Here is an 8552-nt window from a genome sequence, read left to right as displayed (position 1 = left end):
GGGACAGAAAAGTGCTACAGCTTCTTAATAGTAGCGCATGAAAAAACAGCTCTACTGATACATTTATTAGTAGTAGCGCTGGGCTAGACCGCGCTACTACTACATGTTAGCTGTAGCGCTGTAGTAGTAGCACAGCCACTCGCGCTACTGATAGCATTAAAACCCACGCCACTACTAGGGTTTTTCCTAGTAGTGTTCTCTTCTTCCAGCATAGCAAAACCACCATGTGTCAGGAACGGAGAATAATTGATTTCAACATTAAGCTTCTATCCATCAAGGCCTGGCTATTCGTTATTTATTCTTCCATCGTAAGCAAGCCACTATGTTTTAGGAATAGAGAATGTATAATGTTGGGCAGTCAAACGTGTTGAGTATATGTGTTGTGTATATTTGTGTATTGGCCCACCTCCTAGTTGCCTTGTATAGTTGAGGTCGTGGCATACTCATGTACATCATATACACGTGTGTTTGCACCTGAGGAATACATCACGTAATTCCCACATCTTACATGGTATCAGTTTCTGGGTCTAAACCCTAGTCTTTCGCTGCCGCTGCCGCCGCGCCTCCTCCATGCCGCCGCCGCCGCTTGTGCACCTGATGTCTACAACACAACCTTCTTCTCGTAGACGTTGTTGGGCCTGCAAGTGCACAGGTTTGTAGGACAGTAGCAAATTTCCCTCAAGTGGATGACCTAAGGTTTATCAATCCGTGGGAGGCGTAGGATGAAGATGGTCTCTCTCAAACAACCCTGCAACCAAATAACAAAGAGTCTCTTGTGTCCCCAACACACCCAATACAATGGTAAATTGTATAGGTGGACTAGTTCGGCGAAGAGATGGTGATACAAGTGCAAAATAGATAGTAGATATAGGTTTCTGTAATCTGAAATAATAAAAACAGCAAGGTAACAAGTGATAAAAGTGAGCATAAACGGTATTGCAATGATAGGAAACAAGGCCTAGGGTTCATACTTTCACTAGTGCAAGTTCTCTCAACAATAATAACATAGATAGATCATATAACAATCCCTCAACATGCAACAAAGAGTCACTCCAAATCCACTAATAGCGGAGAACAAACGTAGATATTATGGTAGGGTACCAAACCACCTCAAAGTTATTCTTTCGGATCGATCTATAAAAGAGTTCGTACTAGAATAACACATTAAGACACAAATCAACCAAAACCCTAATGTCACCTAGATACTCCATTGTCACCTCAAGTATCCGTGGGCATGATTATACGATATGCATCACACAATCTCAGATTCATCCAACCAACATAAAGTACTTCAAAGAATGCCCCAAAGTTTCTGCCGGAGAGTCAAGAACGTGTGCCAACCCCTATGCGTAGGTTCATGGACGGAACCCGCAAGTTGGTCACCAAAACATACATCAAGTGGCACATGATACCCCATTGTCACCATAGATAAGCATGGCAAGACATACATGAAGTGTTCTCATAAAGGACTCAATCCGATAAGATAACTTCAAAGGGGAAACTCAATTCATCACAAGAGAGTAGAGGGGGAGAAACATCATAAGATCCAACTACAATAGCAAAGCTCGGGATACATCAAGATCGTGCCATAGAGGGAACACGAGAGAGAGAGAGAGAGATCATACACATAGCTACTGGTACATACCCTCAGCCCCGAGGGTGAACTACTCCCTCCTCATCATGGAGAGCGCCGGGAGGATGAAGATGGCCACCGGTGAAGGATCCCCCCTCCGACAGGGTGCCGGAACGGGCTCCCGAGAGGTTTTTGGTGGCTACAGAGGCTTGCGGCGGCGGAACTCCCGATCTATCTTGATATTCGATGTTTTTAGGGTACGTAGGCTTATATAGGCGAAAGAAGTCGGTCGGGGGGTGCTCGAGGGGCCCACAAGACAGGGAGGTGCGCCTAGTAGGGGGGCACCCTCCTATCTCGTGGCCTCCTTGAGGCTCTTCTGACGTGAACTCCAAGTCTCCTGAATGATATTCTTCCAAAAAGTCACGATGCCAAAGGTTTCATTCCGTTTGGACTCCGTTTGATATTCCTTTTCTTCGAAATACTGAAACAGGCAATAAAACAGCAATATGGGTTGGGCCTCCGGTTAATAGGTTAGTCCCAAAAGTGATATAAAAGTGTATAATAAAGCCCATAAACATCGAAAAAGGGTAATATAATAGCATGGAACAATAAAAAATTATAGATACGTCGGAGACGTATCAACCATCCCCAAGCTTAATTCCTGCTCGTCCTCGAGTAGGTAAATGATATAAACAGAATTTTTGATGTGGAATGCTACCTAGCATAATTCTCAATGTAATTTTCTTTATTGTGGCATGAATGTTCAGATCCAAATGATTCAAGATAAAAGCTTATAAAACATAAAAATAATAATGCTTCAAAGCATACTAACAAATAATCATGTCCTACCAAAATAGCATAGCCAAAGAAAGCTTATCCCTACAAAATCATATAGTTAGGCCGTGCTTCATTTTCATTACACAAAATTCTCCCATCATGCACAACCCCGATGACGAGCCGAGCAATTGTTTCATACTTTTTAACGCGCTTCAGCTTTTTCAACTCTTACACAATACATGAGCGCAAGCCATGGACATAGCACTATGGTGGTATATGGTGGTGGTTGTGAGGACAAAAAGGGAGAAGATAGTCTCACATTAACTAGGCGTATTAACGGGCTATATGGAGATGCCCATTAATAGATATACATGTGAGTGAGTAGGGATTGCCATGCAATGGATGCACTAGAGCTATAAATATATGAAAGCTCAACAAAAGAAACTAAGTGGGTGTGCATCCAACTTGCGTGCTCACGAAGACCTAGGGCATTTTGAGGAAGCCCGTCATTGGAATATACAAGCCAAGTTCTATAATGAAAAATTCTCACTTAGTATATGAAAGTGACAACATAGGAGACTCTCTATCATGAAGATCATGGTGCTACTTTGAAGCACAAGTGTGGAAAAAGTGATAGTAGCATTGTCCCTTCTCTCTTTTTCTCTCATTTTATTTTTTTTTCTTTTCTTTTTTCTCTTTTTTTTCTTTTTCTTTGGCCTTTCTTTTTTTCTTTTTGGCCTTTCTCATTTTTTTATTTTTTTATTTTTTTATTTTTGTAAAGTCCGAAGTCTCATCCCGACTTGTGGGGGAATCATAGCCTTCATCATCCTTTCCTCACTAGGACAATTCTCTAATAATGAAGATCATCACACTTATATGGATTTACAACTCAAGAATTACAACTCAAAGCTAGAACAAGATATGACTCTATATGAATCCCTCCGGCGGTGTACCGGGATATGCAATGAATAAAGAGCGACATGTATGAAAATTATGAAGGTGGCCTTGCCACAAATACGATGTCAACTACATGATCATGCAAAAGAGCAAGATGACAATGATGGGACGTGTTATAATAAACGTAATGGTGGAAAGTTGCATGGCAATATATCTCGGAATGGCTATGGAAATGCCATAATAGGTAGGTATGGTGGTTGTTTTGAGGAAGGTAAATAAAGGGTTTATGATACCGGCGAAAGTTGCACGGTAATAATAAAGGCTAGCAAAGTGAAAGGATGAGTGTGCGTATATCCATGGACTCACATTAGTCAAAAAGAACTCATATACTTATTGCAAAAGTCTACTTAGCTCTCAAAGCAAAGTACTACTACGCATGCCCCAAGAGGGATATATTGGTAGGAAAAGACCATCGCTCGTCCCCGACTGCCACTCATAAGGAAGACAATCAAAAGATCACCTCATGCAACAAATTTGTCACACAACTTTTACCATACGTGCATGCTACGGGACTTGCTAACTTCAACAAAAGTATTTCTCAATTACATAATTACCCACTAGCATGACTCTAACATTACTACCTTCACATCTCAAAACAATTATCAAGAAACATATTGATCATAGCATCCAATTCGCTTCCTATGATAGTTTTCATTCAAATCACCATGATGTTTAAGACTCTCAAAATAATATAAGTGAAGCACTAGAGCAAACGACAAACTACTCCGAAAGATATAAGTGAAGTTCAATGAGTAGTCAAATAATTGTGCAACTATGTGAAGACTCTCTAACATTTAAGAATTTCAGATATTGGTATTGTATTCAAGCAGCAAGCAAACAAAATAAAATGATATTGCAAGGATAGCACAACTCATGTGAAGAAGCAAAAACTTAGGCTCAACCGATAACCGATAGTGGTTGAAGAAGAAAGGTGGGATGCCTACCGGGGCATCCCCAAGCTTAGATGCTTGAGAATTCTTGAAATATTATCTTGGGGTGCCTTGGGAATCCCCAAGCTTGAGCTTTTGTGTCTCCTTAATTCCTCTCATATCATGGTTTCTCTTTTTATCAAAAGCTTCATTCACAACAAACTCAACAAGAACTCGTGAGATTGATTAGTATAAACCAATGCAAAACCTTATCATTTTCTACTATAGCAAATCACTAAAATTATTATTCAACATTGAATACTAAATGTATCTGCATATTTAATACTCCTACCCTCAAATAGAATCATTAAACAAGCAAACATGTGCAAACAATGCAAACATAACAGCAATCTGCCAAAACAGTACAGTCTGTAAAGAATGCAAGAGTATCAATACTTCCCTGACTCCAAAAATTATGAAATAAAATTCCCACTGTAATAAATTTATCAGAGCTTAATATGCAAAAAATATTCAACGTTATACCATTCTCTGACTTTTCTAGGGAATTTTTGCAACAGCGGTAAACTTTCTGTTTTCAAACAGCAGCATGTATACTAGCAAAATAAGCATGGCAAAGGCTATCCTTGACTTTTTATTGAAACTAAAGGTGCAAAACATTATTCTAAATAACAGCAAGCAAATACTAACAAAATAAAATGACGCTCCAAGCAAAACACATATCATGTGGAAAATAAAAATATAGCTCCAAGTAAAGTTGCCGATGAACGAAGACGAAGGAGGGGATGCCTTCCGGGGCATCCCCAAGCTTAGGCTCTTGGTCTTCCTTGAATATTACCTTGGGGTGCCTTGGTCATCCCCAATATTAGGATCTTTCCACTCCTTATTCCATAGTCCATCGAATCTTTACCCAAAACTTGAAAACTTCTACCACACAAAACTCAAAACAAAACTCGTAAGCTCCATTAGTATCAGAAAATAAATCACCACTTAGGTACTGTAATTAACTCATTCCAAATTCATATTGGTGTAATATCTACTGTATTATAACATCTCTATGGTTCATACCACTTAATACTAGCCATAGATTCATCAAAATAAGCAAACAACAGAATGAAAACAGAATCTGTCAAAAACAGAACAGTCTGTAGTAATCTGTATCAAACGTATACTTCTGGAACTCAAAAAATTATGAAATAAATTTCTGGACCTGAGGAACTTGTCTATTAATTATCTGCAAATTGAATCAACCTAAAATCACTCTCCAGTAAAAAAATGGCAGCTAATCTCGTGAGCACTAAAGTTTCTGTTTTTCACAGCAAGATCACATAAACTTCACCCAAGTCTTCCCAAAGGTTCTACTTGGCACTTTATTGAAACAAAAGCTATAAAACATGATTACTACAGTAGAATAATCATTTGTACACACAAAAACAGTAAGGTTAAATATTGGGTTGTCTCCCAACAAGGGCTTTTCTTTAATTCCTTTTTAGCTAGGCATGATGATGGCAATGATGCTCACATAAGAGATAATAATTGAAACATAAAGGGAGCATCATGAAGCATATGACTAGCACATTTAAGCCTAACCCACTTCCTATGCATAGGGATTTTGTGAGCAAACAACTTATGGGAACAATAATCAACTAGCATAGGAAGGTACAACAAGCATAGCTTCAAAACTTTAAGCACATAGAGAGGAAACTTGATATTATTGCAATTCCTACAAGCATATGTTCCTCCCTCATAATAATTTTCAGTAGCATCATGAATGAATTCAACAATGTAACCAGCACCTAAAGCATTCTTTTCATGATCTACAAGCATAGAAAATTTACTACTCTCCACATAAGCAAAATGCTTCGCATTCGGAATAGTGAGAGTAACATAAAAGACTTGAACACTATAAATTGTTTCCACATTAAAAGAGTAATGTTCAGAAAAAGGGTAATCATGATAATATTGGTAAATATAATCATCACTACTTTTTATAGCATAAGTTTCATCACAATAATCATCATAAGTAGCAACTTTGTTCTCATCATAATCGATTGAAACCTCTCCCAAGATAGTGGAATCACTAAATAAAGTTGACACTCTTACAAATCCACTTACATATTCATCACAATAAGATTCAACATCCTCCAAAATAGTGGGATCACTACTTCCTAAAGTTGACACTCTTCCGTACCCACTTTCATCAATATAATCATCATAGGTAGGAGGCATGCTATCATCATAACAACTTTGCATATCAAAACTTGGGATGCTAAAAATATCATCTTCACTAAACGTAGCATCCCCAAGCTTGGGACAAACATTAATTTCAGAAAATATATTCTCAAATATTTCATACTCATCAAACATAGCTTCCCCAAGCTTGGGCCCTTTCATATCATAAGCATAATCACTCTCAGCGTTAAAAATATGGATATCACCAATAGTAAAGCAATTATCATCATCACAATGAGTAGTAGGAGCAACATCATTTGGGAGGGATACCTTTCTACCTTTGTTGCTCCTTCTTTTCTTTTTCTTCTTCACATTATGTGTGGGTTCAACCTTCCTCTTTGGGCCCCTTATTGATGAGATTGGTTGAATAGAAAGCTCCTCCTCGTTACCTGATTCATCATAAGAAATAATAGGAGTATATTGGGAAGTCTCTTCCCTTTCATTAGTATTGTCATCATCTTCTATTTGCTTTCTTTTCTTTAGGTACTTGGCAATATAAGGATTTCCAATGCAATTCGTCGTACAATACAAATAAAGCTTCTCTAGATCAATATCAAGGAAATGCTCAAGATTAAATTTTGGAATAAGCTTAGTTGCACGTTTCAATTCTTCATAACCCAAAAGCAATCTAAGTTCATTGTAATGAGAAAGGGAGATCAAATCATCACAAATTTTGGACACGATCCGATCATGAAACAATTTGCATTGGAGATGTAAATGATCTTGTTCATTGCAAAATTCACAATGGGTAAGATATCTTAAATTGTTCGCACTCTTATCTAACCTTTCTTGCAACCTCTTAGTTTCTAAATACTTATGCTTCTTGCAATATATATCTTCTCTATTTGGTGTGTTCATGCAAACATGCACTCCACAAAAGTTGACATGCTTATGAGAGATATTTTCCTCATGACTAGAGCAATCATCATTAGTACTATGGATATTCAAAGAGTTCATACTAACAACATTGCAATCATGCCCAGCATTCAAAGATTGTGTCAAACATTCTATAGATTTCTTATTCTAGCACTTGAGAACAATTTTCCTTTTCATCATACGCACAAAAGATATTAAAAAGATGAAGCGTACGAGACAAACTTAACTCCATTTTTTGTAGTTTTCTTTTGTAAACTAAACTAGTGATAAAACAAGAAACAAAAAGATTCGATTGCAAGATCTAAAGATATACCTTCAAGCGCTAACCTCCCCGGCAACGACGCCAGAAAAGAGCTTGATGTCTACTACACAACCTTCTTCTTGTAGATGTTGTTGGGCCTGCAAGTGCACAAGTTTGTAGGACAGTAGCAAATTTCCCTCAAGTGGATGACCTAAGGTTTATCAATCCGTGGGAGGCGTAGGATGAAGATGGTCTCTCTCAAACAACCCTGCAACCAAATAACAAAGAGTCTCTTGTGTCCCCAACATACCCAATACAATGGTAAATTGTATAGGTGCACTAGTTCGGCGAAGAGATGGTGATACAAGTGCAAAATAGATAGTAGATATAGGTTTTTGTAATCTGAAATAATGAAAACAGCAATGTAACAAGTGATAAAAGTGAGCGTAAACGGTATTGCAATGATAGGAAACAAGGCCTAGGGTTCATACTTTCACTAGTGCAAGTTCTCTCAACAATAATAACATAGATAGATCATATAACAATCCCTCAGCATGCAACAAAGAGTCACTCCAAAGCCACTAATAGCGGAGAACAAACTTAGAGATTATGGTAGGGTACGAAACCACCTCAAAGTTATTCTTTCGGATCGATCTATAAAAGAGTCTATCGGTGTCAAAACCGGCGGATCTCGGGTAGGGGGTCCCGAACTGTGCGTCTAGGCGGATGGTAACAGGAGACAAGGGACACGATGTTTCACCCAGGTTCGGGCCCTCTTGATGGAGGTAAAACCCTACGTCCTGCTTGATTAATATTGATGATGTGTGTTACAAGAGTAGATCTACCACGAGATCAAGGAGGCTAAACCCTAGAAGCTAGCCTATGGTATGATTGTTGTTCGTCCTACGGACTAAAGCCATCTGGTTTATGTAGACACCGGAGAGGGCTAGGGTTACACAGAGTTGGTTACAATGGTAGGAGATCTACATATCCGTATCGCCAAGCTTGC

This window comes from Triticum aestivum, chromosome 1B, assembly GCF_018294505.1.
Source record: "Triticum aestivum cultivar Chinese Spring chromosome 1B, IWGSC CS RefSeq v2.1, whole genome shotgun sequence".
In the NCBI taxonomy this organism is placed as follows: domain Eukaryota; kingdom Viridiplantae; phylum Streptophyta; class Magnoliopsida; order Poales; family Poaceae; genus Triticum; species Triticum aestivum.
Note: the sequence above shows the minus strand (reverse complement) of the source record.